Consider the following 18,227-nt stretch of genomic DNA (forward strand, 5'->3'; position numbering starts at 1 on the left):
TCCTGTCCTGGTAAATTGAGTGTTATTTCCCTCGACTGTTTCTCCATATTCATTGAGGCCCAGAGGGTAAAAGAAGTTTGCAAAAAAAAATTTCTTTTTAGAAGTTTCTAGAGACACTAATTTTAAAGGACAGCACGTTTATACATTTCCTACTTGTTGTAGTATGTTTATCTTTAGCTAACAAATGCAAATGGAAAATAAAGCAGAAGGAAAACTCCCCTGACACAGAAGTCTCTCACCGAAGTCATCATTCATGCCTCAAAATACACACAATGAAATTGAGATATGGTAACACAAGTGACATGCCAACTGCAGTTCTTCATTTTGAAAATCTCTTAGCTGATAGTGGGTAGAAGGGTATTAAGTATTTGTCATATTATTCTTGATCATTTTTTTATTGTGATAAACATACATAATATCAAGTTTATCATTTTAAGCACTTTTAAGTATACCATGCAGTGGCATTAAGCACATTCACATTATTGTACAACCATCATCCCTATCTATCTCCCTCTTTCATCTTCTCAGGCTCAGGCTCCATATCCATTGAACACTAAGTCCCCACCCCACCCCCCCGCCCCACCACCCTATCCCCTGGCAATGCCTCTTTGCTTCCTGTCTCCGTGAATATGACTATTCTAGGTACCTTATATAAATGGAATCCTACAGTATTTGTCCTTTTATGACTGGCTTATTTTACTTATAATAGTGTTCTCAAGGTTCATCCATGTAGAAGCACGTGTCAGAATTTCTTCCTTCTTAAGGCTGAATACTATTTCATTATATGGATACCACATTTTGTTTGTCTATTCATCCACTGATGGACACCTGGGTTGCTTCCACCTTTTGCCTACTGTAAATAATGCTGCAATGAACATGGGTGTACAAATATCTATTCACATCTCTTCTTGATTCATTCTATATATCTTTATTAAACAATGTTTTGAAACTTGAAACATACTAAAAGAAATTCATCCCTGGCTGGCTCACTTGGTGGAACGTGTGACTCTTGATCTCAGGGCTGTGAGTTTGAGATCCACATTGGGGGTATAGAGATTACTTATAAATAAAATCTTAAAAAAAAATCATCACTTAGCTAGCAGTCTTCAGGCATCACCCAACAAAGTTGAGGGGATGGGACTGGTACCTAGAGTTTGCAATTCAACGCAATTTACCATGAATGATTTAATCCTACGCCCACTGAAATAAACATGGCGATGAAATGAAAAGCCTTTGGAGGAGACAGGATTCTGAAGCATGCTGAGCTGAATGCAAAATGAATACACAGCTCACCACCCACTCAACCCCCGTGCAATCAAGCAGAGTAAAGAGCCCGCAATGCCATGCGGTGGGCAAGAATGGGTGGTTTACAAAAGGCAAAACACTGTTTTAACTTCACTACTCAATAAAATCACCATAGGGCTTTCTCAGCAAAAAGCCAGAATCCTCTCAAGTTCTCCCAAAGCTTATGACAGGTCATGTGGAAAGCTGATTCATCCAATAAATGTTTGTTGGCTGTAGGAGCTCAAATGTACAGAGTATGCAGCATGGACCACAATATTCCTTCCTGGGGACTCTGGAAAGGGTTTGAAAGAAGAGAGTGGGATCTTTAATTTTTTAATATTCCAAACGGCTTACTAGCCAAAATGAGTGTAGAGGTTAAAATGCTTCGCAGGACTATATATAAGCAGGACACCGATCCTAATCTGAAGAATACACAGAAATTTGCCATCCAAAGGGTCAACAATTTTTAGAAAGGGTCCTCAGATTAAAAACTACTGGAAACTTCTCAGTCTTTCAACTTGCAGATAAAGAAACAGATGCTTCGGAAGGTAAAATGGCCTTCCCCAAATGGCTGTGGGCCGGGAGAGCTGAGAAGGGCAGGGATGTCTCAGGGGTCCTCCAGCAAGGGCCTCTGAATCATCCTGGGCAGAATTCTGAGGGACAAAAGGAAACACGATGGTTTCCCAGCCTCTACGAACTGACAGTCAAGTTCTAAACCACTGAAAACAGACAGGATATTTGTCAACTGTTATCAAGTCAGGCTGGTGGCCCAGGCCCTATCTGCCTCTGGCCACACACAAGCCAAGGGTTGAAAGGGAGGCCATTCAGGCCTGCATGGTTTTGTTTGTTTTGTTTTGTTTTGTTTCAGCATACAGTTGACACACAGCTCTAATAAATGATCACTTTCCATTTTCTACTCCAACTTGGGCTTCTGATAGAATGAGTTCATGCATCAATATGAAGAGATCAATACAATTCATAATTTATGAAGATGTGGAGGGAGGGAGAGATTGATCCACCCTACTGATGCCTGCAATCTCTTCTCTCTTCCTTCTCGCTGCCCAGGTTTGGTCAGTTTTCAATGCATTAACACCCCCGCCCAGGAGGATTGGCAGGGAGTAAGAAAAATTAAACTGCATCCTACATAAGCTCTGCTAATAACAGATTTACAGTTAAACTGCAAAATGGTTTCTATGGGTCATCCCTGGATTTCAGTGATCTATGTGATTCCTGTCAAGCCTGCACAAATGTAAATAAAAGCTAATGACACACGGACATAGCCTAGGGTCCCGATCCAGGATGGGATGGAGCTTAGAGTAAGTCATCACTGAGAGAGATGGAGAAGGAGAGGGAAGGGAAAATGGAAAGAGGCAAGGAGGCTCTTAAACATGACTGTGAATTGCACTCAAATTCCATGAAAAAAGGGTCAGAGCCATAGGGCCAAAATTTACGAGGAAAGGGTGAAGTACTTTTTTAAGCATACATCTATGCACAAAACAGATACAGAATTTCCATTCCTGGCTCATTTGGGTTTGCCTGTCCCTGTCCACAAGGTAGACACATCAGTAACTCGGTTACTTTTTCCTTTTGTATAGATACATCTTATCTTTTATCTCAATTATTTCGTCAAAAGTAAATTACAAAGGAGGCTAACTTCTTCAAAAGAAACAAGCTACTCCCAGTGATACTATCAAAGAGTTGCTTTAAAGCTTTTGAAAAGTCAAACATAAAACTGATGTCATTTTTCCCCTAAACAATGTGTTTTTTTAAGATAACTATTAACTGTGTGCTTTTGTTCATTTGTTTGCTTTAATCTGTCAAATAACATGGCCTAGAAAAGGGTCAAAAAGAATAAGGGGAAAAACTCAATAGCAAAACATTCTGGAAATCTGATTTTCCTTTGGAAGGAATGACGATACCAAAGAATTCACCCAAGCTGGCTGTGGGGAGAGGGGAAAGAAGTAAGAGAGAGTGCGAACCTGAGGGCTGGGGGTGGGTGGGTGGGAGGGGGTCCCTGCTCCAGACTTCTAGCATCTCCAGCAACCCACCTGGAGGTGGCTACACAGACAAGTCTTACTTAAACTGAAATCTGAAGACACAGTACTAATCACTGATAATTCATAATAATGGGTTCCTGATGAGCAAAATTAACATATAATCACATAATCCAACCATCTCCTTTGATTAATATCTTCGTTTTCTCTCCCTGGCTCTGATCGTAGTGATGATGAGCAATCAAATATCAGAGAGGAAGAAGCCCAGAAAGGAAGGGAAAGCTAAATCTGGCCCGTGTACTCCAACGAAACGGGAAAAGCAGACACACTGCTCTATGTAAAATAAACTGAATTCCACACTTTTATTTAGAAAACCTTGGGGAAGGGTGACAAACCAAATACAGATTAAAATGATGACAAAAGCGAAAGTTTCCCTTACCCTGGAAATTTTCCCCTACTTTCAGCTCACATTTCACTAAGAAATTGGAAAAGTGTCGGAGCCTACTCTCAAAACAGTTACCCTCATATTCTTTCAATCTGGTTCAAATCTCCTCCATTGGAAACCTCCATTGGTTTTCTCACTCTCCACTAATGGCCCATTATCAGGCTGAGAGCTAGATTCAGTAGTTATTCTCATGATCCACTTACCAAAACAGACCCTTAATAAGTCTTCTCTCTCCCTGGGCACTCAGTAACCAAGATAATTTCTCTGAATCACAGAATTTCAACAGCTTTTCCTTAAATATATTAACTTAATATAAAGCTTATTCTCCCTCTGGTACTTTTCTTTCCAGTAACTCATTTCTCAAAAGGCTTAGAGTGGTTGAGTACAAGTACATCCTTCCATCTGATAATTAAAGTTGGCTCCAACATGAATACAATAAAGCCTCTTCCTTCAAGGAGTTTATAATCTAGTAAAAAAAAAATCTAAATCTAAACATGGACACACACACACACACACACACACACACACACGCAAAAGAATCTAAGTGTATTAACAGAATAACATGCAGCTACAAGTGTCCAAAAAATCATCATTTTAGAACAGCCATTCACTAAGGCTTTCTGGATGCTATTATTCATATTACTGCTTAGGTTTTCCTGTGGTGAAGGCAGCAAGACACCTTCCACGTCTGCCTCTATTGCTGCAGCCAGTGAGTCATTTTACTTCTTCCCACCTCGGTTCCTTCATATTTAAAATGGACCTATGACAGGGCACCTGGGTGGCTCATTTGGTGAAGTGTCTGCCTTTGGCTCAGGGCATGATCTCAGGGTGCTGGGATTGAGGCCCACATCAGGGTCCCTGCTCAGTGGGGAGCCTGCCTCTCCCTCTCCCTCTGCCCCTCCCTACTGCTTCTGTGCTCTCTCTCACTCTCTCTCAAATAAATAAATAAATCTCTAAAAAAACAAAAATAAGATGTCATTTGTTCAAATACAGCATTTTGTAATTTCCACTCATCCACCTTCTAAAATAATATGATAAATACTAACAATTCCCTCAATATTAAAGGGGAACATTTTTCAATTAACAAGAGTATTCCACAAAGAGCTATTACAACATAAATATTCAAAAGTTATGTTCTTCTGTGCCAAGAAAAAAAAACAGGAGGGGGAAAAGATTCTATTTGCAAGAGCCAACAATAACCTCAATCTATGTAGGGATGACATAAGGAGGAAGCAAGACTTCACAAATAAAACCCTTACTGACACTTGGCTAAACAGAATAATGTCCTATGTCACTGGGTCACTAGAATTAGCTGTCTAGTATTCAGAAGGGATGTACATTTTAATTTGGTGTATGGTTGCAAGAATTGGTCCACTATGATGTCTGCAGTAGAGGGGCAAGGGAGAGAAAAGCATTTCATTTATGCATTGTACATGAAGACATTTTAGATGGCACAATACAAAACTGTTAAACAAAAGAAGTTGGGGAAATGTCGATTCTTTCTAAATCGATGTGCAATTTCAATGTAATTCAAATCCCAATCCCAATGGAATTTTTAAAAACTTGGTAACAAGGGTGCCTGGGTGGCTCAGTCACTTAAGCAGACAACTCTTGATTTCAGTTCTGGTCATGATATCAGGGTCCTGGGATCAAGCCCCACATTGGGCTCTAAACTCAGGGAGTCTGCTTGAGGAGTCTCTCTTCCCTCTCCCTCTGCTCCATCCTCCTCCCACTTCTCTAAAATAAATAAATCTTTAAAAAATTAAAAATTTAAAAAGTAAAATGTGATAACAATTAATATTTTTAAAAAGATTTATTTATTTATTCATGAGAGACACAGACAGAGAGAAAGGCAGAGACACAGGCAGAGGGAGAAGCAGATTCCTTGCTGGGAGCCCAATGCAGGACTCGATCCTGGATCCCAGGACTATCACCTGAGCTGAAGGCAGGTGCCCAACCACTGAGCCACACAGGTGTCCCATGATAACAATTTTAAAATGAAAGAGAAGAGCTAAAATATTTTTGAAAATGAGAAGTGATAACAGAAGGATAAATGCTGTATCACATATTAAAACATACTATAGAGTCACAATACTTAAACTATATTGATATAAGAATGGTGAGACAAATTAATGGGACAGAAGCAAAAGTCCAGAAAAAATTCCCTAATATATGTAATAGTATATGACAAAGAAGATATCACAATTAATGGGGGGAAGGGCAGGATTATTCAAGAAATGGTCCTGAAAAAGTGGCTATTTCAAAATAAAAATCAATTTGCATACTAACCACACACTACATGTCAAAAGTCCAAAGAGATTAAAAATTAGAAGTAAAAAAAATGAAGCCAGTATAAAGAAGGAAAAAAATTATGTGAGATTTTATTCAGGGAAATCATGAAAAAAAATCAACAATGAATCTGTGTAAAAAAGTACTATTTCTGTACCTCAAAACCAGCTGTAAACAAAATGAAAAGCCAACCAACTGGGAAGCACAATTTGCCAGAAATGACAAAGGAATAATACACTAATCAGTAAGAAAAATATAAAGACCTCAATATGAGAGCAAAGAATACAAACACATGACAGAAAAAAGAAAATGTGAGAGAACTCTATTAATCAAAGAAATTCAAGCTTGAAACACTAATAAGCACTCTTCCCCTTCTAGTGATGATGTAAATTGGTACAACCCTTCAAAAATCAATTTCATAATAATGGCTTAAAGTGCCATAAAATATATACATGCTTTTGTCCAATAATTCCACATTTAAGAATCTTTCGTAAAGAAATCATCAGAGCTGCAGAAAAGATTTATGAGCAAAAATAGCCAGCACAGAGTTATAGCGGCAAGAAAAATTGGAACCCTAAATGGATTCTTTCCTTTCCAGCAAAGGCCTCTCTATGAAGCACAGAATTTAGAATATAAGGGTTTGCCTTTTGATTTACAGGGACTCTCTCCTTTCTTCTCAAGAAATGAACAATAGAATGCCACCGTCAGTTCTCTACGCTTCTCAAATCAATTCTCTAATATTTAGGTCATCCCAGCAAAACAGTGTCTTTTTGATCTCTCAGATTCACTATCTCCTAGGCAACTGATTGAATGAAGAAAAATATAAAGCTTCACTGAGGAACATATAATTTTTAAAGACTTGAATAAAGGAATGACACATCTTGTCCTCCAGCTGGAAGAGGGGAGTGGTAGGGGTTGTAAAACAGAAAGAAACAGACAGGCAGACAGACAGGCAGGCACAGCCAGATACGGTATTGCAACGCCACTTTGTGTAGTAATCTTTAAAAAAAAAAAAAACAAAACCCAGCTTTATTGAGATACTATTTACATGCCATAAAATTCACCCGTTTTAGGTGTGTGATTAAATGGTTCTTCTAGAGTTACAGAATCACGTGACCATCATAACAGTGTGATTTTAGAATTTCCATCACCCCCAAAACAAACCTCTTGCCCATGAGCAGTCACTTTCCATTCTGACACCCAGCTCTGGGCAAGCACTAACCTACTTACCATCTCTATGGACTTGCCTATTCTGGACACTTCACATAAACGGCATCATACAACATGGGATCTTTAGTGTCTGGCTTCTTTAATTTCACCTGCTGTCTTTGAGGCTCATCCATGCTGTGGCATGTATCGAAACTTCGTTCCTTTTTATTGCCAAACAGTATTCCATCGTGTGGATGAACCACATTTTTGTTCATCTGTCCAGCTGATGGACATGTGGGTCGTTTCCATTTGGGGGACATTAGGAATCGTGCCACTGTGAACAGGTTTGTAGGTAGACATATGTTGTCATCTCTCATGGGTATGGAATACTAGGTCACAGATAACTCTATACTTCATAGCTTGAGGAACAGCCAGACACTTTTTCAAATCAGCTGCACACGTTTACAACCCCACAAGGAGTGCGTAAGTTGTCCTCAGTATTCCTTCACAAACTTTTTAATTTCTCCAGGATTGGAAGTGATGTCCCCTTTATAATTCCTCATATTAGAATTTTAAACCTTCTCTCGTTTTTTTCTTAATCAGTGTTAGCTAAAGTTTATCAATTTGTTGACTGTTTCAAAGAACCAGTTTTTTATTTCAGTAATTTTCTGTATTTTCCTATTCTGTTTCGCTTATTTCCACTCTAATCACTCTCATTTCCTTCTTTCTGCTTGCTTCAAGTTTAGTTTGCTCTTCTTTTTCTGGTTCCTTTTAAAAATATTTTTAAATTAAGTAATTTCTATGCCCAACGTGGGGCTTTACTCAAAACCCTGAGATCAAGAGTCACATGTTCTACCAACTCAATGAGCCAGGCAACCCTCTATTGCTAGTTTCCTTCTTTCTTATTTTTAAGATTTTATTTATTTCTTCATGAGAGACATGGAGAGAGAGGCAGAAACATGGGCAGAGGGAGAAGCAGGCTCCCTGTGGGGAGCTTGATGCGGGACTCGATCCCAGGACCCCAGGATCATGACCTGAGCTGAAGGCAGATGCTCAACCACTGAGCCATCCAGGCATTCCTCTTTTGCTAGTTTTTTAAGGTAGAAAGTTAGGTTATTGACAATCCCACTTCTGGGCAGATATCCAAAGCTAATGAAATCACTATCTCAAACAGATATCTTGTACCCCTGTGTTCACTGCACACTGCAGCATTATTCACCACAGCCAATATGTGGAAACAACCTAAGCAATGGATGAATGGATAAAGAAAATCTCTCTCTCTCTCTCTCTCTCTCTCTCTCTCTCTCACACACACATACACACACACACACACACACACACCCCGGAATATTATTTAGCCATAAAAATAAGGAAATCCTGCCATCTGTGACAACATGAACAAAACTTGAGGGCATTATGCTAAGTAAAATATGTTAGAGAAAGATGAATTTTGTATGTTCTCACAATAACAACTAAAAAAATGGTAATTATGGGAGGTGAGGGATATGTTAACTAATCTTATTGTAGAAATCATTTCATAATATATACATGTCTCAAATCATCATATTCTACACCTCAAACCTATACCTATACAATGTTATATATCAAACATATCTTAGTGAAGGTGGGGAAAGAAAAGAGAGTTAGGGTATTGATTTGAAATCTGTTTTCTTTTTGAATACAGGCATTTACAGCTGTCATTTTGCTCTAAGCGTTGCTTTGGCTATATGCAGTCGATTTCCGGAGATTGTGTTTTCATCATTTTCATTCATTTCTAAATATTTCAAAATTTCCCTTGGGGATTCTTCTTCGACCCACTGGTAATTCAGGAGTAGATTGTTTAATTTCCATATATTCATGAATTTCCCAAATCTCTTTCTGTTGTTGATTCCTAATTTAATTCCAGTGTGGTTGGAGAACACACTCTGTATGATTGTAATCCTTTGAAATTTACTGAGCCTTCTTTTATGGCCTAGCATATGGTCTATCCCGCAGACTGCTCCATGTGCATCTGATCACTCGTTGCTTCATGGAAACAACACTTCATTATCGTTGTCCATAAATCTGTAATTTCTTCCCAACATTCTGGGGTCTTACCAGCAGTTTACCACTTTTAATAACAACTACTACTGTTTTCAGTGACTCCTGGTTCATTCTCTCACCACCTTCTGCCCCAAGATTCATTCTCTTTCCTCATTTTTACCTTGACAATTTCCCTGAGGGAGTTAACAAGAGTAGTCGCCTTATTTTATTATTTTTTAAAAGATTTTATTTATTTATTTATTTATTATTTATTTATTTATTTATTTATTTATTTGAGATAGAGAGAGATACAGAGAGAGACAGAGACAGAGACAGAGAGACAGAGGGGGGCAGAGACACAGGCAGAGGGAGAAGCAGGCTCCATGTAGGGAGCCTGACGCTGGACTCGATCCCGGGTCTCCAGGATCAGGCCCTGGGCTGAAGGCGGCGCTAAACCACTGAGCCACTTGGGCTGCCCGAGTCTCCTTATTTTACAGATGGGAAAACAGAGTATGAGACTTGCCTAATGTCCCACAGAAACTTTGGGGGTACAGCAGAAGTGGGAGCTGGAGTCTGCCTGCAGCCCTTCTTCCTGCCACAAGGTCCTGCTACCACTGAGTTTATTCAGGTCTCCAGGAAACTGCAAATGGAGCAAGCAGTTCAGTCCTCTTCCAATGTGCTTCCTTGAGCATGTGTGCATGCACGGACGAAGTTTCTGGCTGCTCTCTCATTCCCTTCCTGGTAGGGGACTATGACAGTGGTCCACCTGGCACTGCAGCTGGGCCCACTGTCCGCCAGACCATGGGCTAGGGAGGTAGGCTGGGAAATGTCCTCGTTGTTCAGGGCAGAACCATCCTAGGGCTTCACAAGCACAAAAAAGCCATGAGTCCAAAGATTAAACTGAAGCTGCAGGTGGCATCAGGGGGACCAAGCTGTGACAACGGACCAGTAAGTGCAATTAGAAGAAACTGAGGAAACTACAGGAGAAAAGGCTCCTTTTCGGGATGTCTGGGTATCTCAGTGGTTTAGCGCCTGCCTTCGGCCCAGGGCATGATCCTGGGATCCCAGGATCGAGTCCCATGTCGGGCTCCGCACAGGGAGCCTGCTTCTCCCTCTGCCTGTGTCTCTGCCTCTCTCTCTGTATATCATGAATAAATAAAATCTTAAAAAAAAAGAAAGAAAAGGCTCTTTTTCCAGGGCTTTCTACAAGTAAGGACAGTTGTTGTCCCAATACAATACTTCTCATTAGTTACCTTTAATTAATCTACCAGCTATCTACCTGTAATAATCTCCCTTTTGAAAAGAGGATCCTCCAGATCAGAGGGGTGTCCTTTCAGGTTCCCTGGGCAGAGGCTCCATGTCCTCCTTCCTGGCATGTCAACAAGCAGGTCCCTGAATCAGGCTGAAGGCTGGGACAGTTTCAGGGACCTCAGCCACCTTAGGAATCCTAGATGTGAGAACTCTAAATGGCAGGCTATGTGTTTCCCACAGCTCCACAAGTGGGTTCATTACCTGAACTCAAAATGACAGCTTCTTTCACTAACAGGAGAGAGTGAACAAACCTCTTCTTTATGCCTGATCAGGGTTTTAATGGTATCAAGGAGAGCTAAGACTCCCCGTCTTTCCATCAAAGCAAGTAGAGAAGGCAAGGGGACTCTCCTGACTCTATGGGACTACTGTTTTGTCATCCTAAAATTCGCTCCTAGAATCCCTGTTCCATCCTGACCCAAGTCCCAGGTAGAGCTGGTCTTGTGTTCACTGGGTCAGACCCCTCGGCCCACTTTTCCTGCCAAAGCCCAGCCTAGGCACTCTTTGACACAAGGGCCCAAGAAATGATCAAGAGGGAAAAAAATTGCTTTTAACTTGTCACTCAAAAACCTACCAAGAGGACTGGCTTTCAAGTATTAGATTCAGGGGATGTTCTCCCAGCATCATGCACCGTGTCTGTTCACAGCCGCAGGCCATAGAAGATTGGTCAGTGTCTCTCACAGGACCAGCACAGCCACCACCACCCACTCACTCTAACATTCCCTGTGCAAGGGTCAATCCGAAGATGATCTCAGGATGCTCAGACAGCTCCTCGCCCTGCATTTTCAAGACCTACACATCGCAAAGCAGAGTCCTAACTAGTATTCAGTAAAATGGGGTCCACTGACCGAAGAGAAGCAGGTTTCCTGACCACAGGACATCCAAGAGCCTGCAATATGCTCTGGTGCTTGCCATTCTCCAGGAGGATATTAGTGTAGGCGGCCCTAGCCAAAATTCCTGTGTCCAGAGAGCCAATTTTCTCTCCCTTTCTGTCTCCTTATCTCTCTCTCTCCATCCCTCTTTTGTGGAATATTTTGTAGGGTCATAATTCTGTGCAGCGCACACTGGGAACTGCTGGCCTGGTGTCTATCTGAACATGTCACACATGTTGCATGGCTTCCTCTCTAGTAGGTGAAAATATACAACAGCGTGCCTTTGAGAATACACCTTATACAGACAAACTTGGGCTCACCGAGGTCCAGCTCAGAAGTGGTGAAAATAAGCACTGTACACAATGGAGCCATGTGGTCGGTCAGCACCACCCTCGGAGCCTGGCGTGTTGTAGGGAGATTGCCTACTCCTAGCATTGTATACCACAGGAACTGTAAACGCCTCTGCACGATGAGAAAAGCACAATCTTCCCCACTTATATGGACTCTGCTTTTAAAAGGTACCCAAGGCTTCAGACCAGCAATGTAAAAATCAAAGAAAGAAGTCAGATTTACAAATGGGTTATGCACTATGCAGTGTTTGAAATTCCAAATGCTTTTTCTCATAGAAACAAAGTCATAAGTGGTGATTAAGTTCTCAGACTAACCCAGAATGTAGCTAAAACACATCTGCAATGTCATCAACTAACAAAACCCCAAAAAAACAATGAAATTAAAGAAGAAACATTTTTATTTATCAAGAATACTTATGCTCAGTGGTATACCCAGAGGGGAGCATGGAGAGGGGTGAGGATGGGGGGCTGGCCCATGGCCAGGCAAGAAGGGGCTTCCTGTAGAGAACTGACAAATGATAATGAAGCTAACAAAGTCAGTAGCCTCTTTATTTCACCACCTGCTGACAAGTGAAAACAACATCAGTCATAAAATATTGCTCCTTTTAGGAAAACTGGGTCCAATAAGAAGTAAAGTAGTTAGGGGTAACTGGAGCTACTAAGGAGGAGATTATGTCTTACCTACAGGAATTTTAGTGTACTTCTTCATTGTGTTTAAATTCAAATTATTACCTACACCTAGAGTCATGCCTATAGGAGTCCTTTTTTTTTTCCACACTTATCAACAATGATCCCTGTCAGTGTCGGTGTAACAGATGGGACAAGGATGGGGAAGCAGATTCTGTGAGTTCAATGAACAAAAATTAGAAGAGAGAGGAATGGAGCTAAAGAGAACGAACACATGTGTAATGTGAGAAGCTATGGGTCTAAAATGGAATGGCATGAATTGAGAACACTAAGTCAGAGGAACCAAAGGCATCTCTCTCTGCAGGGAGAAAAGGTGGGCAGGAGGAGGAGTTTCCTGGGAAAGCCACCAGGTGGAGCCACCACCACAAACCCACTCCCTGGCGGTCCTCTGGATGGATGGGTGGCAACCCAACAGGAACGCCTTAGAAGTCTAAATCAATAATTAGTCCAGGGTACACTAATTCCTCTAGGGTTAACACCTTGGAATCAGGACATAGAGATTGAAAGTAGACGAATATAACACAAGAAAATTTCTTAAAACCAAGTTTGCCAAAGACCCATATGTATGGAAAATATACAATGGCAACCACCACTCAGAATGGCATTTCCCACCCATTTCACCACCATCCCTAGGTCCAAGAGGCAATACTACTCAGATAAGAAAAAAAATAGGAGCAACATACTTGAACATCAACTACTAGTCCCATAGAGCCAGTAACACAGCTCCCAACAGAACCTGTCAGTAATGCAGCCAGGGATCAATTACTTTACAAAACCTCTTAACAGTCCCTTTACTCTCAAACTTTCAAGAATGAAGACCCCCTGGGAAAGAAGATGATAAATACAAAGACACATTTACACGATGTATGTATTATTGAATGGCTGGAATATTATATCCATCTAGGTTCACTGCCAATGGCCAGCTTTATTTTCATCTCCCCATGGAAAAGACCAGCTTAGGTGATAGTCAAGAGCTTCCACACAACAGTAACACCTTCTCTCAACTTCTTACTCTTCCATCTGTCTATAAAAACCAGCAATTTAGATAGGATCAATAGGTACTTTGGAGAGTTGAAGAAAATCTGACCCAACACGCTACATTTTCAGATTCCAGGTAACCAGGGTAATTCACATTTGTTTCTCCAAAAGGAAATTGGAAAGGAACAAAATCTTGTTTCTATAAACAAATTCCCAGATCTTGCATCTACCTTAACCAACAAAGCACTGGAAAAGCAAAGCAGTTGACATTTTCTTTATTAAGGACACACTTTTTCCATCCTTTGTTTACAGTTTCATTTCAAACAAAGAGCCCATAGCCTATCAAGAGAACCAGGCCACTGCCTTGGAGCCAACACAGAGTTCCACACAGCACGTGCTTGGCCGGGCGTATGCGCACTCCTGTCCTGACAAACCAGCCCGCAGATACCTCGAGAACGTTATTGTGAATAGCCAAGTAAATGCTAAAGAAATGAGAGCTTGCAAAAACATTTCTCCTTCAGTAGAAACAAGGGAGGGAGGCCACTACAGCCAGATCTTTAGGTATTGGAATGACTGGTGCTGGGGGCAAAGAAAGATAAACCCTAGGTATGATTCTTCTGACAGCCACAAGCAGCAGACCAAAATGGAGAGCCTTTCTGTGTGGCAAACACGAGGCCCATATTATGCTGGGGGGCATGTATATATCACCCATCCACACACAAAATGAATTCTGAAGAATTTCTGCATCAACTTTTAAAGCAACAGTGTGTCACCAGAGGCAGAGCAGCTGTTGGTCCCTCTGTTCAGGACTTTTGAATTAAACCTGTCTGAAGAACTAAATACATGAGAAATGAGCCCACAGAGTCATGTTCTACAATCCAAGACACATCCACATAGCAACTTCGAGAGTAACCCTCCCCCAGCTCAACTTGAATCTCATATTGTAGCATCAGTGCTAGACCTGTTACAAATAACATTTTTGAGACCATCAGATCTTCCAGCATTAGTCAGTTCCTGGAAGGGGCAGTAAAATGCAAATGCACAATAAACCTTAAATAAAGATGGTAAAAGCAGTTTATCTTTCATAAGGCAGATGCCAAAGTAGCAGAGCGACTTAAAAAGATGATTATAAAAGACATTTTCTATCAGGAGAGCATAACAATAATAATAATAATAATAATAATAATAATAATAGCAAAGAATAATAAATGTGCAAAATACAATAGAGACTTACCAAACACTGAATTCATGATAAACTGGAAATAGAAACAAGGACACATAAAGCCAACCAGAAACCCGCGGAGTGGCTTCACATTCAGAATGACAGCAGTAAATTAGAGACATATCCCCATCTTGCGATAAAAAGGATTTAAGAAATGTACACCACTTTCTTAACATTTCCCAAGGGACACAACAGACTGTAAGGGCTTGCAGGCAAGCCTGGCTGGTAGTGTTCCTCTAGTCCTTCCATCTGTCCCAGCACCAAGCAGAGGGCCAGGCCTGCAGTGGCACACTATAAACGTGTGCAATTAAACGCTCGTTAGGATCCATGTAAAAGTGAGGAAGGAACAATATTCTAAATCGTAGGCAGCAGGAGGGGTTCTGAGAAAGGCAGCTTCCCCATGAGGTCTGCTAGCGATGCAAAAACCGAGGAACTAGAGCCCCGAAACAGAAGCTGGGCCTTACAGAGGCCAGTGTGGTATTGATTACAGCCTGGACACTGAACCCATCACATAAATAAAGTTGGTTGGGAAACCACTCTGAGATGAGACCCAACGATTTTGTCTTTCCTTTAATTGAAGTAGAAATGAACAAAATCCTCCTTGCTGATTTTCAAGTATGTACTGGATGAATTTGCTGTTAATTGTTAAAATGTCCATTTTGTTCAGTTTGGCTTTTAACTGTAAGGTTTGAACATTAAAAAAAAAATCCTCCAGATATCAATATTCCAATTTGGGAGTTGCGCATCATTCTTCTATATGGGTTTAATGAAAGAAGGAACAAAAGAATAAATCCTCCTCAGGAGGAAACAGACCACCTTTTTCTGTCTGGTTCATGAGAACATCATTTGGCTCCCAGAAGAATTTTCAGATTTTCTGGCTACACTTTGTCAACATTCTGGAGTCTGGGATAACTTCAGGATATGTAACATCCACGCTGCAAGCATGAATGAAAAATGACTTCTTACTCCTTGGGAAAAGCTTGTTTTAAACAGAAATCTCCTTCACTGTGACTCGGGTAAAGCCCAGAGAAATGGCTAGGTGTGGGAGCAGATACTAATGTCCTTGCAGCCCTAATGCCTAGAATATAGCTGATGGCTGCCAGGCTGTCTGGAGGAACTCTTCTCTCTCTCAATTTCACTCCATCTTTTTCTCAAACGAAAAGCACAATGGAGCCACTCCAGTACCTCCCTAAATCAACTCTGTAGAGATCTGCAAAGGTTCAAGTTGAGAACTGAAACTAATCTGTCCCCAAACTGTTTGCATGGTCCTGGCCTTTTCTCAAGGCTATTATAGTAGCTTCCTTCAAACCTAGGGTGGCTCTTGACCTCATACAAGGGCCTGGGGAGGACAAGCTTGTTCCACACTGTGAGGTACTATAACCCACTTGCCATTGCTGCAAAGTGAGGCATGTCCCCAAACCATTGGCCACAACTGGGCAAACTTCTTCAGCTAAGTCTTTCTCAAGTTTGGGACCCAGTGAAGTAGTTCAATTTCAGCCTCATAACAGAAATAGATTTTGATCTTTATTTATTAAAAGAAAAAGAATTTGTGTTAATTCTCTTAAATTCTCACAGGGTCCAAGGCTGAATCACAAGGTGGACTCATATACCTGAAGAAGGATCCCATGTTAATGAAACAAAGCAGCCTGTTACTAAACTCTGAAAGTAATTTTCCTCCATAACAACAGCAACAGACAAAAACATCAAGAGATTTCTAGGGACAAAGCTTGGTGAAAACAAAGAGAAGGAGAAGACTTGGGTCATTTACAATAACTCATAAAACTTGAAGAATTAGTTGGATGGAAGTGTTTACAAGTAACTAGAATCATCCCCAGATTTAGCCTCTGATCCTTGTTTTAAGGGGGAAAAAAGTGGTTTTTCATTGATTTGGGGTGGGAAAAAAATGTAGCTTTTGAGCTCAGCACAATGAACTATTTATCTGGCCTGACAAGGCCAATCAATCCACCCCGCTGTTTATTATAAGGAGTAGTAGGATACTGTTAGTATGGACGGGTGGGGGCAGGGCCAAACATAGTGCTGGCCCTCCGTACACAATGCTTCCCTTCAACTGGAAATTGATGTTTGGCCCAGGTGACCTGAGGGTCAGTGTGAAGCCTGGGACAAAACGGAGATGGTATTTTATGTGCTTCATATTTACAGCATGTCTCCATGTGTTAAGGTCTCAGAGCCACTGGCAGATTCATTATATAAAATACCCGAGAGTAAAAGGTTGGTCACCATCGGGCTTTGGGCCTAAGGCGAAGATTTAAGAAAGGAACGGCACTCCATATGCACCCCTGTTCTGTACCTTTTTCTGGATCATGAAAAATCCCATGGAGGACCTCAGAGGTCAGAGTTTTAGATGCAAAGAGGCAATTATCAGAAAAGTTGGAATCCTTCTTTCATTTAAAGTTCTCAGGTAATTTTTATCAAACTCATCTGGATAATTACCTTAATTCCTTAACTTAATTAATTCCTTATCTTGTTAAGTCAATTAATTACCTTAATTCTCTTATTTACCTTACAAAAAGCAGGGCTGGCAGGAGGAGCCTTGCCACTGATCATGTTGCGTGTACTTTCCTGACTCACTGACCCAAGAAGCACGAGGAGGAACGAGAGGGGCTCAGGAAAGCAAGCAAGGTTTGGGAATATAGAAAGACACACTGACTCCTTGCTCTCTGAAACTATCTATAAGGGCAGGCCTCAGGAGCTCTGGAACTTATTTGCAAGAACGAAGGAGGCACTTGGCCGGGACGACTATAGTTTCACAGCAAAATCTGCTTAATTCTTAAAATGGGAAATCCCCTGCATTGGTAGGATGGGATTTAAAAAAAAAAGAAAACAAGAAAAGAAAGAAAATCCTATAGCTGCTAACCAGCGTGGGCCTCCAGCCAATACTTAATCTGAATAATTCAAAAAGGGAAATGTAACCCAGGGCAGCTGGAGGGGGTAGAGGAAGAAGCAGGAAGGAAGAGAGACACAAAGCTAATGTCTCGAGCACTATGATCAATGGACAGTTTATTGGACAAATTCTTATGCTGTCTAAATTTTATGAAAGATTAGCTGTTCTTCCCTGTGGTTATGTAAACTTGCCTTCTTTTTTCTTTTTAATGGAACTCTTTGCTAATACATTTCCTGCTCCTGCTTTTGAACAGCTCTATATTTCTCTTTAAGGAAGTAATAAGCCCGTGAAAAGCCTGCAGCTGAATGCTAACCTACCATGGGCACGCTCAGTATGAGCCCTGTCCGATGCACAGTGAGGGCAGGGGCAGGAAAAACTGAGGAAATCTAGTGCGACCACAGTAGAGGTGAGTCGAGTCCTCTCTGCAACCTTACATTCTCTCTCCTATCATTTCAAACAACGATGTCACAAAGGAGGGATACGGGAGAAAACAAAACCACCACGAGCTAATACCTGAAAATCTGCCTTGAGATCTCAAAACAGGGAAATGAGATGGTTAAAGTTCTCTTGGTTAGAGGGATGTATGAGCTATATCTTTGCACATACTGCCTCCTAAACCAAGAGAGACAAGGTCTGTGTTTGGGAACCCAGCAGGTAGAGAAAGAGACCCTGATAAAGCCTGCCCTTAAATTAAAAAGAGAGCATGGCCAGACACGCATAGCTCA

General features: G+C 41.1%; 1 protein-coding gene across 13 annotated transcripts in view; it reads right to left on the reverse strand.

The window, feature by feature from the left end:
- Positions 1-18,227, reverse strand: part of SH3KBP1 (SH3 domain containing kinase binding protein 1) — a 339,638-nt gene that overhangs the window by 179,438 nt on the left and 141,973 nt on the right. The gene's annotated exons all lie outside the window — the stretch shown is intronic.

The sequence above is a fragment of the Canis lupus genome, chromosome X (assembly GCF_003254725.2).
Source record: "Canis lupus dingo isolate Sandy chromosome X, ASM325472v2, whole genome shotgun sequence".
NCBI classification, from domain to species: Eukaryota; Metazoa; Chordata; class Mammalia; order Carnivora; family Canidae; genus Canis; species Canis lupus.